Here is an 18382-nt window from a genome sequence, read left to right as displayed (position 1 = left end):
ATGTTTGCTACTTGTGCCCCAAACTGAACTCCCGATTTCCATTCACACCTCTTCTCCATCTAGCAAAAAAGCTTGGTGCCAACACGGTCATCTCTTTTGTTCTCACATTATACATCCAGTTTATTGGCACATTCTGTTCATCCTACAATCAAAATATTTCTAGAACCCAGAATCCATTCTCACCACCTTCTCTGCTACCGCCCTGGTCAGAGCCAGGATCATTTTAATAGCCCCTAGTTACTCTATCTTTTCAGTCTTGTCTCCTACAATCTATTCCCAGTAGCAACAAGAATGTTCCTTTTTAAAATATAGGGTCTTTGTACTGGCTGTTCCCTTGTCACTCACTCATTCTCTCACCTCCTTCAAGCCTTTGCTTGAAAGTTACTCTCTTGGGGCACCTGGATGGCTCAGTCGGTTAAACATCCAACTTTGGCTCAGATCATGATCTCACAGTTCGTGAGTTCAAGCCCCACATCAGGCTCCATGCTGATAGCTCAGAGCCTGGAGCCTGCTTCAGATTTGTGTCTCCCTCTCTCTCTGCCCCTCCCCTGCTCACATTCTGTCTCTCCCTCTCAAAAATTAATAAACATAAAAAAATTTTTTTTAAATGTTACTCCCTTGAAGAGGCCTGGCTTACTACAGTCACCCTGCTGTATTTTTTCCATAGCACTTAACACCTTCTAAAAATAGTACATAATATACTTGTTCATTATATTTTTTTTGTTTATAGTCTGTCTCCCTCCACAAGAATGTAAGCTTCACAAGGGCACGTTTTTCATGTTTGGTTCACTAATGCACCAACAACACACAGGGTAGTACCTGACATCTAGTAGTTCTTTACTATTTGTGCCACAAACAATGTTCAGAAAAAGCCTTTTTTCCAGCAAGTTGGATTCGGCTGAAGAAAACATTAGTGCACTGTATACAGATTGAAGCACACAGAGAATGGGGATTGGAAATTATAGAAAAAAAGAATAAGAGACCTAAGGGCACAATGAAAAGTTACTATGTGAACATAATTAAAGACCCAAGAGGCACAGATTCCAAAGAAGGGACAGAAGTAATACTATAGGAGACAGTACCCAAGAACTTTGCAAAAAATGCAGAAAGGGGCGTCTGGGTGGCTCAGTCAGTCAAGCATCTGATTTCCGCTCTGGTCATGATCTCACAGTTCGTGGGTTCGAGCCCCGCGTTGGGCTCTGTGCTGACAGCTCAGAGCCTGGAGCCTGCTTCCGACTCTGTGTCTCCCTCTCTCTCTGCTCCTCCCCTGTTCACGCTCTGTCCCTGTCTCAAGAATAATTAAACATTTAAAAAAAAATTTTTTTAAATTTTTTTTTTAACATTTTTATTTATTTTTGGGACAGAGAGAGACAGAGCATGAACGGGGGAGGGGCAGAGACAGAGGGAGACACAGAATCGGAAACAGGCTCCAGGCTCTGAGCCGTCAGCCCAGAGCCCGATGCGGGGCTCGAACTCACGGACTGTAAGATCGTGACCTGAGCTGAAGTCGGACGCTTAACCGACTGCGCCACCCAGGCACCCCCAAAAAAATTTTTTTTAATGCAGAAGAACATCAAGCCACAGATTCAAGAAGTATCATAAAATTCAAGCGGGGTAAATACAAGAAAAACCACGCCTAGGCCCATCATGGTAAAAATGCCAGGAACCAAAGTTACAGAGAAAAATTCTTTAGCTATTCCACTGCTGTCTTGAAAGAAAAGTGGCTAACTATCACTCAGTCTTGAAGCTCTTTGTTTTGCCTTCTTCATTTTCAGAAACCTATGTGCCTGAGACACGCAAGTATAAGGACAAGGCCCTAGAGCTTCTCACTGGATACAATCAGATTCCCAAAAAGGCAGAGACTCTGAGCATCATTTCTCAAGCTACTAACGCAAAATGGAGGTAAGTGTTCTTTTTTTCTTAATGAATAAATGTCATTCATTTATAAAAGATTCACTGGTCTATATAAGATGGTAATATGCCATAAATCCTATTGATCTTCTTCTATGAAATTCTACATAGGTAATGGTGACATTATAACCTAGCTTTTCATTACTAGATAATCTGAGCCAGATAACAGAGACAACAGCCATGCACCCAGCTGCCCAGCTTGTTTCTCTGAAACATCGATGACATAATGGAGAAAACACTTGAAAAGAAAACGTCCAAATAGCTTGGTCTGTGTTGCAGATACTAACTTTAAGTGTATCTTTTAAATACTCAAGGAAAAATTTAAATGCGCATTTCTATCAGCTAAAGTTGAAGGGGAAGAGTAGCGTAAAGGCATTTTCTCACATGTTGGAGAAAAGACAAACCATCACATCCATTAATCATCAGATACTTTTTTTTTTTATTTTAAAGGTTTTTTTTAATATTTCTTTTTGGAAGAGAGAGAGAGAGAGAGAGAGAGAGAGAGGAAGTGGGGGATGGGCAGAGAGAGAGACACACACAGAATCCAAAGCAGGCTCCAGGTTCTGAGCTGTCAGCACAGAGCCAGACGCGGGGCTCGAACCCACGAACTGTGAGATCATGACCTGAGCCAAAGTTGGACACTTAACCGACTGAGCCACCCAGGCGCCCCCAGATACCTTTTTAATATAAAAATGAGTTACTCCGCTTACCACCAAACCAAATATAGGGGGGCCCAATTTAGTGTCAACAGATGTTTAGGCTTGATTATCTGGAGAGGACAAACTCATACACTCCCTGCCCCCAAAGTGTGTGTTAAAGAAGGAGGATAGTGAAAATCCTTAAAGAAAGAATTCAAACTGCTAATTTGGGGGGTTTTGATAACCTTACAAAATAGCAGTTCTCTAGAGAAAGTGATTACATTCTCTCCTTAATGCCTGCCGCCCTTTCCTTGTAGATTAGAAACAACATGGTGGCAAGAATAATACTGTCATTTGATAGTTGTCAGAAGTCATTTCGAAGACTTTCATCTGGCTCTGGGAAAAGCCATCTTGAAATGGAACTAAAGAGAGCATTCAGGATTTAATGACAAAATTGCTTTGTGCTTTAGAAAGAGCATTATGGAAACATGTAAAAATTTTTCTCCCAATGACAAAGCTGTCATCTTAGTCAAATCAATGTGGCATTGTATTAGACAGTGAGACAGAATGCAAAAAAAGCAGAGTGGAAAAGTTATCCAAGGTCATTTTAGCATCAAGACTGGAAAGGGAATTTATATGGATTACAGCCCGGGGGTTGGGAGTGGAGGGCAGACTTAACACAGGGTGTTGTGTTCACATGGGGAGCATGGTCTTGAGATAATTACCCAGTCCTCGGATTCAACCTGAACCAACTCTCAGGTGTTGCCTCAGGCTGAAACCTGGACGGCGCACCTCACCGTGTAATGGGAAATACAGGTGACAGGGCCAGAAAAGGGTGCGAGCAAAGGGTAGTGCTCAGAGGCAGAGAGCCTTTAGAAAACTACCTGAAACAGCTTTCATGTCACAAAGCCACACAGGCCTGATTACGTTACTTTGATACTATTAATTGGCCTATTACCATGCCATATACAAGACACCGTTCTAAATTCTTTACGTTAATTATCTCATTTAATCTTTACAACAGGCTATAAGACAGGTATTGCTGTTATCCCAATTTTACAGATGAAAATCCTGAGGTTAATTTACTTAGCCCAAGCTACGGCTAGTCCGCAGAAAAGGTAAGATGTAAATCCAGGATTACCTGGGTTCTAAAGGATGTGCTTTACCCACTAACCATCCTACCTCTTATTGGCTTTCCAAGCATTGTCAGAATGCTCCTCCTTTCAATTCCTATGTATTACCGGTGTGCTCCAGCATTTCCTGAAATTAGTAGAACATTATAGCAGCACGTTAGTGTCTACCTAAGCACTGAGACACAACTATCCCAACATACCAATGTGAGGTGCCAGGCCAAAAGGCAGAATTTACAAGGTAAGAGCCAACAAACATCTGTACCACTTCCTCTACCCTCTGAGGATCCCTCAACTAGATCAAGAATCTAAAAAGTGCTTAGAACATGAAGTGGAATTTCTAAGAGGAGATCACGGAGAAATCCAAGCAATGAAAGTGCACCCCCCGAATAGGGAAGACTGGAGACTGCCTGCCTCATTTCAAGCCTACTGAGGACAGAGATTTAACTCAGCCACTTTGAGAACCTGATATAGGTTCCCTGTCTTTGGGGGGGGGGGGGGGCGGGCGGTGGGGGTGGGTACTGAAGACAGGGTTCCACTTTCTAAATAACTACACTACCACCCATGGTGGTCAGTTGTGTACGGGTCTCTCCCATGGACCAAATGTAGGGCACATGGAGAGTTGGCCTGGCCCAATGAGGACACCTGGGAAGTTAAGGGCACTCTACCATTAAAAGCCTGTGTGAGGCATGGGCCACAGGGAAGCAGAGGGTGGGGAGAAGGGGCTGGCCTCATCAAAGGTCTCACCCACATTATGGGAACTGGTCTCTGGAAGCCCAGCATAAAGCCCCCGTGAAGTACTGAAAGCATCCATGAGGAAAACATTCATTTTAAACCTCTGCCAAGGAGAGTCCAAAACCAGAGAGGATTATCAAACACCAACATAGGAGGAACTTTTCTATGCCGTCCCTTGACCTCTTCTTTCCTCCTACTCTTCAGTCCTGGTGGTATCTAAAAAAGTAGCCAGTGAGTAACACTGAGGGAGATCAAAGAGGACAAGCATAGCCTCTTGCCCAAAGTTGGGCCATCTGCCAAATCAGGCCTTCAGCATTAAATGGGAAAAGCCTTACAGAATGAGAAAAGAAGGGTCAATCAATGTCTCGGGCTGGACACAGAAAGTTTTTGAATTGAAAATGTGTTTCTACGCTTAAAATATCCACTATTAATGAGAAGAAAAGTAATCCAGTGGCAAGAAAAAAAGTTACCTTCTCGGAGTAAATTTTTAAGAGATGACTGAAGACAAAAATAAATTGGTTTTGGTTCATCTCCCATGATTTGTAGGTTTGTCATACTGTTTGTGCTAGCATCACTTTCCAGTGGAGCATGATGGAAATGGGGAATACAGATGTGTATTCAAGAATATGAGCTCTGACATCTTAAGGTTCTCCAATAAAGACATATACCTTTCTTAGTAAAAGCTTTTTTGGGGCGCCTGGGTGGCTCAGTGGGTTAAGCATCCAACTTCAGCTCAGGTCACGATCTCGTGGTCCGTGAGTTCGAGCCCCACGTCGGGCTCTGGGCTGATGGCTCAGAGCCTGGAGCCTGCTTCCCATTCTGTGTCTCCCTCTCTCTCTGCCCTGCCCCGTTCATGCTCTCTCTCTGTCCCAAAAATAAATAAACGTTAAAAAAATAAAAAGAAAAAAAAGAAAAGCTTTTTCAACCCTTTCCATTCGCCAAAACTCATCACAGAAGATGGGGATGCACGTGCAAGAGAAGACAGTCTTCCAAGGGCAGTGGAAATAAGTGATTATCATCCTGAAACTCAACCTTTGCTACCCCTAAGAAGCATATTCATTTCTAAAAATGCCCAAAACATACAGGGTACCTGGGTGGCTCAGTCAGTTAAGCGTCTGACTTCAGCTCAGGTCATGATCTTACAGTTTGTGAGTTTGAGCCCTGCAATAGGCTCTGTGCTGACAGCTCAGAGCCTGGAGCCTGCTTGGGATTCTGGGTCTCCCTCTCTCTCTGCCCCTCCCCCACTCATGCTCGCTCTCTCTCTCTCTCTCTCTTCTCTCTCAAAAATAAACAATTTTTTTTAATTTCCAAAATGTAAAATAGGCTCATAAAACAGCATTTACTGAGCCATTACTATATGTAACACATTGTGCTAATTGCTTCATGTGAATTATCTCTTTTGATACCAATAATGCTATGACATAGGTATTTTTTTATTGTTTAAGATATTTATAAGCAAAAATATAATATCACTAAATAGCATGTTTTCAGAGAGAAAAGAATGTTAGGTTTTGGCTAGGTAAATTTGGGATGACATTAGAAAGAAATATTTAAATAACATTTTTATTTCTGAATATAAAAGTGATGCATGACTATTATACAACCCTTGGAAAATGTACAAGACTGTGGAAAGGAAATGTATATTTTATTCATTTTCTATTTACACAGATGGCATCATATGGTATAGATGATTTGGTAAGATGTTTTTTAATTAACATATCATGTGCATTGCCTCCATAATTAAATATTCTTCAAGCATAATTTTTAATGTTTAGTGTTCTATCCTATTGATAATTTATTTTAAAATTCCTTGTTAATTTAACCAAGCCCCTTTCACACTATCATAAAATAGCACAAAAATTCTTGAGCAAAAATCTTTGTTTACCTCTCTCATTACGATAGAAGTAAATAGCTTAACCCAAGTTATACTGGCACTGTGGGGGGTTTAGTTGGTTTGTTTTATCATCGACATTTCATGCCAACCATCATCAGTTTACGGTAGATCAAACACAGCTCTGCTCAATCACCTGCATCAAGGCAGGAGGAGGACCTCTGTCGGAGTCATTACCATTTTTACAGCAGAGGGAAAAGAAAGATGGCAGAACCATGCAATGGTTCTTAAAGCTCCTGGGAGGAAAATTGAAGGCATGACTTCCACTCATATTTTATTAACTAAAGCAAGTCACATGGACAAGACTTATATCAACGGGAGTGGAAGAATAATCCTAGTATCATGAATAAGACCTACAGGGATGGTCCTAGATGGAGCAGCAGTAATTAGCCTGACAATAATACAAGCCACAATAGGGAAGTAACGGTTGATCTAAAGGGGGAGGGGGAATTCCTCAGGTAGGGGAAAACTAAGGGAGGAAGAAGGAAGAAGAACATTCTAGGGAATGGGGGAATCACGTGAAAAGGCAAGGAATTGTGAAAAAAACACTTCACGTCTCCAGAACAGCATATCCCAGTGTGGCTGGATATGTGATAGTGAAGTTAGTGAAAGGTGAGTAAGGTGTATAGATGAGAAATGAGATCAGAAGTAGAAGTCTTTTGAGTCATGGCATCAGTCAAAGTCACTCAGATGGACCAATCAAATGGTAGAGAGTTAAATAAAGCAATTGTTTACAAATGTCAGAGAAAGTTTAAGGGAAGTCAAAACGGATAGCAGAGTAATCTGCGAAAGGGAATTGCTGGGAGTTCTTACCACGTCTAGTATTGAAGGGTCAAGGGAACAGAGTCATTCAAATAGGCAGGAGAATGGCCACCTGAAGTAGAATTCCACCTGTCAGAGTGGCTGCCTATAAGAGACTCATTATCCAGCAGGAGCTGTGGTCTTCAGTGCTACGGGCACCTGCTATGACCCTGAGGGGAAAGAAAAGGATAATATCTTACCTCCACCATCTCCCTGTGCCTCCCATCTTCTGCCAGGGCCTCCCTTTGGCTAAGCCTAATATAAATCAGAGAAGCACAGACCTATTGGGCGTACAGGGCTTAAAGGTCAGACTCCTGGGCAGAGACAGCACAGTGGGATTACAGAGAAGGAAAGAGAGTGGTTCTGGAGTGGCAAATGGAAAAACGGACATGCAACGGTGTTGTTCTATGATGAGCAGTACATGTAAAGCTAAATTAAGGCATCAATAGCTAAAATGAATCAAAGGGGAAAAAAATTTTAAATATATCAGAGTAAACAATGTAGAAAAAACTGGATATGGAAGGTCATGATCAAGTTGGTAATACAGCAAGAGAGCAGATTACAAGTGAGAAAAGTAGGGTGGGGATAAAATTAATGAGTCAAGTTGAGCACAGCATGGAACTCAAGATGGAAATGTCCAGAAGGAAGTTAAAAACATGGGTCTGGCACTCAGAAGAGAGAGGGAGATGGAGTAGATTTGAGTGTCACTGACAGTTGGTTGTTACAATGACTGGATACAATTTTCCAAGGAGAGCACATGGAATGGAAAGAGGGCAGATGAAGCCATTGGGATAAGAGTGAACCAGAACCAAATATCCCGCTTCCCACCACAGAGACTCGGGGGAGACAGCTGTGTCACTGATGCAGTAAGATAAAGACAATCTCTGTGAAACAGTGTCATAATCCAAACTTCATACAGGTTTTCAGCTCATTGAGACATATTCTTTATGGTCATGGAACTCCAAGCTATGAACCCACTCACATTCTGTCCATAGGAAGACATCGTCATCCTAGGTCACGCAGAGGATCACTAAAAGTTATTTTCCAAGGACACTGAGCAAAATATGGTGAGTGAAAATGAGACACAGAAAGAAGCAAGATAGCATGTAGGAACCAGAGGAAAAAAAAAAAAAGGACAGAAACAGACACAGAAGTCAGATAACTGGAATTATCAGGAATAGATTATAAAACAACTATGTTTACTATGATTAAGTAATTACAATGCAAACTGACATGTTTGGAAAAACAAAGTCTAACAGAAGGCAAATCCAGGCTTCCAGAAAAGTCTTCGGTGTCCACTGGGCATTTACCCAGAGCCTCTCTGCTGGAGAAAAAGCCTTTCCAACCCACTACTGGGATCACTGATTCACTGATCCAACTGGAGTGCAATCAAAATCATATCTTCAGGAAGCAACATTACGGAGATTCTTTTGTTCTCCAACATTGTCTACAGCCCCCTCCTGGGAGGACCTTTACCTCACATGATTCATCAGTCCAGCATCCCTGAGCTGCTTTCTGTCTCTGAATGGACACAGAAAAGTATTTTATTCATGATGGACAGTTGCCCAATTGGAGGATAGCTTAAGCCTGACCCAAAGGCAGGCATGGAGTGAAGAATAAGTAACTTCCAAATTCCTTCCAGGTTGACAGGGCTGCTTTAATTTAGGTGCAGACCGGTAAGTGCTTTTCTGCACGCGACTTTACTGTCCTTTCAAACAATAGAAATTCTTCCATTTCCTGCCAATAGACGGACTCTCGGTGTCTGCGTAGAGTGGTGGTATAAATTTTATTTTTTCAATTTGGGCAGGAATCACAGAGTCATGGCACATGTCAGGCACTCAGTAAGTATTTATTGAATGAATAAAACAATAAAAAATAATAGGGCATTTTCAAGAATGTCGGGAAATTTCACCAATAGTTGGTAGCCAGCTACTATTTTAAATCAACCTAACTTTATTTTCCTAATCGTTTTATGTTGCTGCCTGAAACTGTAATCAATGCCATCAGAAAATATTTTGCCAATAACTGTACTTCTGAAAACTTCAAATAATGGCGGGCTCATGTAGGAAATAAATGTGGGCAGCATCTTGGTCCTGAATATCACCCACATTTATGTTTGCTTACTCTTGGTATATTAAAATCTCACTGGGAAAATAAACACTAGACGTCTGCCTTTGAAAAGAATGTCAACAAAAAACATTAAGAAGGTTCTTTTCCTGGCCTGTGATGTTCCATTTAGGACCCCAAAAAAGGCTGACAAACCTGATAAAATTGCTTTGAAATGTGGAAAATAAAGAACTGTCGTTTTATCATGGTTTTTTTTTCTTTTGACACAGTTTACACAAAGTGAAGTCTAAACGGACAGCCTACTTTGTCATTTTTTTTTATTACTTCAACAATGTGAAATCATAAGAAAATTTGAAACCCTGGTACCACCCCCACCATCAAGAAAAAGGTTACTAAAATAAAGTCTGTGAGGGTTTTGAATGAATAGAATACTATTCAGTGTCTTTAAATGGTAAACAGTTCATGCAGAGAATGATAAAGAGTCGAAACAGAAGATTCACTCAGAAGAAAACATTTCAGTCCCTGGAGATCCTGCCAGGCAGTGACCATGCGAACATGGCTACAAAAAATTAGAAAACCTTACTGAGGTAATATTGAAGGTTGAGAAGAAAAGCAAACACATTTCTCTCTCCTCTTTTGGGGGGAGAAATCCACAACTAATAAAAAAGTGCATGGTTAGCAAGAAAGTATAATAAAGTGGCAAAATTAAAGTGAGCACCAACAACCATTTTACAGAAAAATGTAAAACGAGGGGCAACGTTTTACGATTTTCAGTGAGATAGGTAAATCAATGGTGACATTAGAAATAAATAAAGCCAAGTTTTTTTGGTTTTTTTGTTTTTTGTTTTTTTTTAATTTTTTTTTCAACGTTTATTTATTTTTGGGACAGAGAGAGACAGAGCATGAACGGGGGAGGGGCAGAGAGAGAGGGAGACACAGAATCGGAAACAGGCTCCAGGCTCTGAGCCATCAGCCCAGAGCCTGACGTGGGGCTCGAACTCACGGACCGCGAGATCGTGACCTGGCTGAAGTCGGACGCTTAACCGACTGCGTCACCCAGGCGCCCCTATAAAGCCAAGTTTTAAATAATGCATTGGATGAAGGTATAAAGAAGTGTATAAAAAGATACATATCTGGAAAGATACAAAATTTCCGTAGACAAATGGTTAATGATTCAGGAAATAAGTAGAATGATATGTGCTTCTTTACTGGATTTAATGTTCATGTAAGTCTACAGATCAGACATTTATGGAATGTTCCACAATTTGAGAACGATTGAAAACCTTAATATCACATGGACAGTTAAAGGGATGGAGGATAACATCTTTGCAAAAATGTAAAGAAATCTGGTTGTTTATCATTTCTTTGTTCATGAAGGACTATTATTCAACCAGAGCAGTTGAAGTAAACATCCTCTAAGAAGAAAGCAATATGGCTTCAGTTGCATTATAAAGACTTTAGATTTACCCTGAACATGTATGCCCTGGGGGAGATGTACATGCTGAATTGTTAAAATGGAGAATGTTCTAGAATTTTCTTCTATATAAATCTTCCAAGTTGTAATAAAAGCTCACGGGTTTAGCAGAATAATAGTAACCAGTGATCCACTTACCCAGTAGTGAAAAAAATCATGGGAGCATAAGCAAGGCTCTACTTACTGGATTAGACTTCCAGTCCATTCAATGTAGATTTTGTTGCCAAAGGTCCCATGGGAAATCCTGTAAGAACAAAGTTTTTTCCCCATGTATTCACCCTTTATTTCAACAACTCTAAACTCTTTATGACCTTGGCATCATTTCCCCAGAATCGTTTATAACAGCACTACTCTACTGCTTAAAATAATGAATTCCATTACCTTTCACATATGGAAGTCATCCTCTTTTTTTCTTATGGAAGTGTATGTAACTGACACACAATGTTACATGAGTCAGGTGCATAATACGGTGATTAGACAAATCTATATATTACGCTGTGCCCACCCCAAGTGTAGCTACCATCTGTCACCATACAACGCTATTACAATATCACGGACTATATTCCCTATGCTGTAGCTTTCATCCCTGTGGAAGGCATCCTTTTAATTTTCTCAAATTTACCTTCCTAAAATTTCAACAAGGGCATCCCTCTTCCTACTTTTGGGAACCCAGGTAGCATGTAGTGTTTCTTTTAGCCCTTTAATTACATTGTACATTAATATAAGATTTCAGTCAATCTCTCTCTAGGTATTCACCTTTCTAAAAGAAATTGTTTTAAGTCTAACTTCACCCTTACTCCATATCTCTTCTTTCATTTAATTTTCTCTAGTCTGAAGCTTCTAAATTCACATGCATTTATTTCCTTCATCTTCTGTGGGGCGAGTTACTGAACAAATGGTCAGGAAGAAAGGCAAGGGACTCTGCTCGAGTCTTCTGGTTAGTTTCCTGCTTGGTATTTTCTAAATATTTTCTGCATGAAAAGAATCTAAGTGGTGCTCTCCTAGCCTAGTTTTCTTACCAGGGAGAAATAAGATGCAAAGGAAGACAGAGGGAGTCTTAAACAAAACAAAACAAAACAAAAAAACAACCTGTGACTTGTAATCATCTTTTTGAACCCAGAGCCTACACATATATTTCCTGATAATAATATCACACCTTTACTGAAAGATTCTGTGTGCCAGAAATTAGCTGAAAGCTTTATACTCATCATCTATTTAATCGTTGTAACAACCTCATGGGGTAATTATAAGAGTGGCTGACATTTATTGAACCATTTATATATGGCAGGCACTCTTTTAAGTGTTTAACTCCTACCATCTCATTTAATCATTAAAACAAATGAATGAAACAGGCATTTCATTAGCCCCATCTTAAAGATGAGGTCACTGAAGCTTACAGAGTAAGGTCATACAGTTAATAAGGGAGCTACCAGAATTTTAACGTGAGCGCATGCTATTGACCACTATACTACACTGCCTTATTTATGAAATGATGAATAAACATACATAAGTAAATGAACAATGAGTGAATGAGTTAATAACTAGAACTAATAGACAATTCTTAAACCATAGAAAATATGTGGGCATTGTAACGTGTGATAGTTGGATTATAACATCAAGGCTGGATTATACTACCATTCAAGGGCCTTTCAGTTCTAGAATTCTGTGAAATTAACAGCCCAAGTACATCAACTCAAAAGCTTTTGCTACATTTAAGATTTACAAGACCTAATCAAATTCCTGACTTTTTGCAACACTAACAATCATCAAAAATGGCTACAAAAATTAGCAAGCTTTGTTAGTCTTTGTCTTTCTGATGAAAGGAAACACTGGTCCTAATCAAGGAATAAAAATAGTGAAATTCTCAACAAAGCAATGCTTGCTTATCAGTTATTTCAGCTTGTACAATCCTGCTAGGAAGAACTTCAAAACACAACAGAAATCAGAATCAAAACACAACAGAGGGGAAGTGTGTGTGGACAGAAATAAACGTTTAAGAAAAATATGGAAGTTATTATCAGATCAATGTCTAATAAGCATTCTTTTTACTCATATTTATTTATCAACTCCTGAAGTGTAAGTTTATTTCAAAAACATACTATAAAAGTAATTTTGTTATCTAGTTCCATGTGAAAAAAAAAAAATCTATGTGACCCTGAGATGATCTAAAGAAGCAACTTCGAGATGTAAAAAAGAATGTCAAGCACACTTAACTTTTCTAATCCCCATTACAAACACGGTCTGTGCAGATTCCTGAGCCGCCACCTCAGCATAAATTTATCAACACATCTTGTGTATTAAACTTCACTGAAAAGCTTTGAGAACGTCTATCAGAAGCTGAATTTAACTGTGTAGTATTTGGAGAAACTACACTCAAAAGAATATTCTCAATAGCTGTTTTTGGTTTAGGCAGCAGGTTTGTTCTACTGAGATTCATTGGACCTTCACAGGGGTGTAAAGAATCTGAATGTGAAAGGAAATTTCAGATTATCTCGTCTAATACACATGAGAAAACAGTGGGCATTCTTTAGGTCTCTGGCTAGTTAATGGCAGGGACAGAATGAGAACTATGGTTTTCTGTTCTCGGAGTCCCCTGCACACTCTATTGCACTACACTGATGTATTAGGGTTCTTTATTAGAGAAGCAGAACCGAAAGGTTTTATATATATATATATATATATATATATATATATATATATATACTATATATACTATATACTAGTATATACTAGTATATATATAGTATATGTATTAATATATATTGTAATATATAGTATATAATATATAGTGTATATATAATATATATAAAGGTTATATATATTATATATACTATATATAATATATATAGTATATATTATATATATAGTCTATACATATATATACTATACCTATATAGTATATATTATATATAATATATATAATATACATATATAGCATATATAATATATACAGTATATATAATATGTTGTAAATATTATATCTATTATATAATACTTTATATGTGTGTGTGTGTGTGTGTGTGTGTGTGTATATATATATATGCTATTCTTCAGGGGAAAGATTCCAGGAACAGGCGGCAATGGTCTGAGACAAAAATCTTGACAGCTCACTACTGCCAAGAGGAACAGCTGGCTCTGAGGATATCCGATGGGACAGTGTGTTCAGGTTGCCACAGCCTTGTACCCTGGCAGACATCATATTGGGACCTCAGGAAAGCATGCCTTAAGCCCCTGGACTTCAGCCTCCTGGAAGGTAATCGACTGGGCAGCTGTCCTATGCATGCTCGGTTCACTCACCCATTCTGGCTTCGGTCAGTCCTGCCCCCAGTACAGCCCCGAGCCCAGAGCTCAGTCCTCCACACTTTGTTGGGTCCCCGGGGCTAGGTATCAGTGCAGGGTGACCCTGATTGTGGCCTCAGGGGAAGCATGGAGGAGGAGTGGGTACACTTGATCGGTGGCATGAGCCAGACTCCTTACAGCGAGTCTGGGAGAAGGAGCCTCCAACACCCAGGACACTCAGGTTTGTTCCCCATCCCAGGACTCCCGTCACCCCACTGTAGAACTCCAGCAAGAGTGGGCTTCCTCTGGAAAGAATGGCTGCAGTAGCAAAGCCTCAGGCCTGATTCTGCTGCCTTCCAAGCCCCTCCCTGATGCTCAGCATTTCCAGCCCATCCTGTGCCTGCCCTCTCATCTGAACCCACACTTAGTTCCCACCAGCACTGGGAGCCACAGAGCACATCCTCCAGGCTTCATCTGTACCTGCTTACCTTTCTGAGAAGACCCACACTCCCCTGGCCAGCAGGTATCACCCATGGTGTTCAAAAAAGGAGGACATCTCTTGATTAAGAGTCTTGGGTAAAGCGGCCAGCTCCCCCAATACAGGGTGCTGGCAGTTGAAGGGGTAGTCAGGATAGATATTTTTATAAAGTAGATTTATTATGAGGGATTGGTTCCATGACTATGGAGGCTGAGAAGTCCTCTGATTTGCTGTCTGTAGGCTGGAAACCCACAGAAGCTGGCAGTAATTTCAGTTGGAGTCCAAAGGTCTGAGAATCTGAAGAGGCAATGAAGTGAATCCCAGTCTGGGGGCTGGAGATGAGAGGAGATGTTCCAGCTCCATCAGTGGGGCAGGAAAAAAAAGGGTGAATTCCCCCTTCCTCAGCCTTTTGTTCTTTTGCTTTACTCAGGCCCTCAGTGGATTGGATGATGCCCACCCACACTGGGGAAGGCAGTCTACTTCACGGAGGCCACCCAATCAAATGTCAGGTTGACACACGAAATTAACCGTAACACTGGCCCTCCCCTTCAGTGCTTCAAGACTTCAGGTCAACCCACACCTCCAGAGAACAGAATGGCTGGCAATACGCCAATAACCTGGCACTCGAAGTTGTCAGAAGAGAGTGAAAAATGTGCAGGACTAGCTCATCCATGCACCTATTCAATAAATATTTGAGAAACAACCATGTGTGAAACACTATGCGAGGCCTGGAGAGGCAGTAGTGGGTATGCATCAGCCCTTATCCGTAAGGAACTTACACCAATTGGGAGACAGACTTTTTAAAAGAAAGGGGGAAGTATTACAACAGTGTGCCCAAATGAATAGGCATGCATTTATAGAGCATCCTGTCTGAACCACTCACTGGGTTAAGCGCCTAGGACACATCAGTGAACAGGAGACATAATCCTTGGTCTCAGGAAGTTTACAGTCTAGGTAGGAAATTCTACTTACGGTAGTCTTTTTTTTTTTTTTTAACATTTATTCATTTTTGAGAGTGAGGGAGACAGAGAGCATGAGTGGAGGAGGGGCAGAGAGAGAGGGAGACACAGAATCTGAAGCAGGCTCCAGGCTTCAAGCTGTCAGCACAGAGCCCGATGAGGGGCTCGAACTCACAGAGTGTGAGATCGTGACCTGAGCCGAAGTCGGACACTCAACCAACTGAGCCACCCGGGCGCCCCTACTTACAGTAGCCTTAACCTAGGATTTATTAATGGAACTGCATTTCAATTTAATTTTTTTGGTGATCCTATGTATTTTATTTTGCGCATTTAAAAACAACTCTGAGTGGTGGTCCCTGAGGCTTCCCTAGACTGCCAAAGATGTCCTTGATACAAACTTTTCGTCTATGACTTTGCAGTGTGAAATCAAGAAGGCACCCTTAAATAACACACTCCTTGTCCATGGTAACAGATACATCCTCACAATTAAATCCTGGAGTTTGTGTACGTTTGAGAAGGGTTTTCAGGTAATAAACACTAGCCCATAGGCTTCAATAAATGACTCCGTACACAGACTGTCATTAGAGTCCAAGGTCAGATCCCATGTCCAAGAAGAGTCAAGCACATCAGGGCACTGAGCTAATGGACAGCGAGAAATTACCCAGAGCATTGTGCCCACTTGCAGTTCCTTCAGCTGAACCCCCTCCTCTTACCCCAGTTTCTGTCACTTCTCATGCCAACCAATTAGGTAGAAACGGTGAGGATTAATCCACTGTGTCGTAGCAGCAGCTCACTGCTCCTCCAAATTAGTAAAAATGAGAGCTGACAGTACAATATAATTTTAGAGATGGAAGGGACTTTCAAAATCATGTGGTCCGACTTCATTTCATAGATGAGAAAACTGAAGATTAATAAAATTATGTGACTTACTCAAGGTCACAGAGCTTATTAGGGAAGGAGCTGAACCTAGAATATAGGATTCCTGACATCCAGGAGAATGTTCTTGTCACTTCCCTTAGTCCTTCATCATGGAAAGGTCACAAATATCAGTATAGATATCACCAGTATAAATTCATTTTAATTGACTTTGGATAAACCAATGTGGACAATATAAGGTTGGAAGAAAAAACGGCAGATAGTAATTCATTATAAAACAGAAGCTAAAGTCTATAAAACGGACTTCAAATGCATGGATGCACACATATAAACCACCATTTTTGTCTGACACTTTATTTCAAAATCCGTTTTTCAAATTAAATCATTAAATGCTTACTAAAATCATCTTTGTCTCTAAAAAGCATCTTATTAATGGGCCCGGTACCTCTCCATAACTCTCTTGTCATGAACTGCATTCCTGCAGCTCAGTTTTGATGGTATAATTTCCATCTTCATCTTCCAAACAAATGTAGTGTTGTCATTCTCCAAGGTTCTCCTGGTTCTTCTCCAAGAACTACTGAACTATGACACCAGCAGTATCTGAATAGATCCCAATACGGGAGACAAAAGCAAAATGATATTCGAGACTCCTATAAATCGCTGCTCCTCCTGTCCTTTAAAAATGAATAAAGATGAATTGTACTCTATATTTCCTCCAGACAACTTTTCAAAGCCAAAGAAATTTTGATTTATGATACTCCTCTGAACATCAACTTTCAGAGCCTCCTACTCATCCACATTTATAACTTACTGGCGTAACACCAAGTTCCCTAAATTTATCCCTATGCTGTCTTGTATTGGGCTTCGGGATGGGTGTGTGAGTTGTGCCCAACGTGATACATGTCACTGTGCATTTGCCAAGTGTAGTAAAGGTGAGTAAAGCTGCCCAAAGTGGCGTTTTCAAACCAGCACAGTAAACTGGTCCTCCCTCGTTAAACAACACGCTCAAGCAAAACACTTAACAGACACTTAGCTCCTTTTGCTCAAGAGCCATGTTTCAGTTGCAGAGATACATGTGACGAAAATGCAGAAATGTATCTCTTGAATATCTTCTCCCAAATATCCTGTGATTCTCAAGTAATATTTGAGAATCAATGGCTGTAAACCATGGAAGGCCTTCTACACACCTTATAGATCTCAGTTGTTATTACCGCTATTAGGGGAGCTTGAGAATCACTTTAAAATGGGCATGCACGACAGTACATGAGTTATTTGTAAGCACACACATGGGAAAATCTCATTGTGAGTCTTTCATTCAGCCACATATCTCTTGCTGTCCAAATGTTTTGTAACGCACCATGAACACAGGTCCATAAACTAATTTCTTGTCTAGTGTCCTGTCTGGCCCCCCAACATGGTACCTGGTGTCCAGGTATTTTATTAAATGGGAGAAGAAATGCTGGAAAAGAAAGGATGGGGGGAGCCCCTTGAAAATCTATGTTTGGGTAAGGCTAAGAAAGATGGAGAAAATTCAACACCTCTTCCACAAAGATTTTAAGAATCCTTTTTCCCCCAAAGAGGTAGAATTGACTACTCCTGTCTATGTGGCACCAATAGCCCTTCCACACACTTCTGACACAAGGCAAACCACATCCTATCTCAATTCTTTGTTCACACTTCTGTCTCCCTCTAATCGACAGAGGAAAATGTTGTTGGCTGGGTGTCTGCATCCCCCACCCCCAGCCCAGTGTTTCGCATAATAACAGGCGCTCAATAAAGTTTGAAACCTTGCAGTTGAATGAATACATTTGCAAAAATTGGGAAAAGAGAGGACAAAGAGAGACAATAAAGGAGATAGAGTAATAAAGATAGTAAATAAAGGTAGTATAAAGATAGTAATAAAGTAAATAAATATAGTAATATATATTTATATATTGTATATATTTAATATATATTTTTATTTTATTTTATTCATAAATATTTATATTTATTTTTATTTTATTATATATTTATTTTATTTATTTTAAATTTAAATTTAAATATTTAAAATAAATATATAAAATGTATAAATAAAATAAAATTTAAATATTTTTAATATTTATTTTTATTTTATTATATATTTATTTTTAATATATATTTAATT

General features: G+C 40.0%; 1 long non-coding RNA gene across 1 annotated transcript in view; it reads right to left on the bottom strand.

Moving 5' to 3' along the window:
• Positions 1–2617: 2617 nt before the first annotated feature.
• The window catches only part of LOC123386022, a 147548-nt gene continuing 131783 nt past the window's right edge, over positions 2618–18382 (bottom strand). The window contains exons 3-4 of the long non-coding RNA XR_006599429.1: positions 10832–10891; positions 2618–3809 (exon numbers count right to left, since the gene is read on the bottom strand). This is a non-coding gene — a long non-coding RNA (uncharacterized LOC123386022). The remainder of the gene's footprint in view (positions 3810–10831; positions 10892–18382) is intronic.

Source organism: Felis catus, chromosome B3, assembly GCF_018350175.1.
Source record: "Felis catus isolate Fca126 chromosome B3, F.catus_Fca126_mat1.0, whole genome shotgun sequence".
NCBI classification, from domain to species: Eukaryota; Metazoa; Chordata; class Mammalia; order Carnivora; family Felidae; genus Felis; species Felis catus.
Note: the sequence above shows the minus strand (reverse complement) of the source record. Positions and strands in the feature narration are given on the sequence as shown.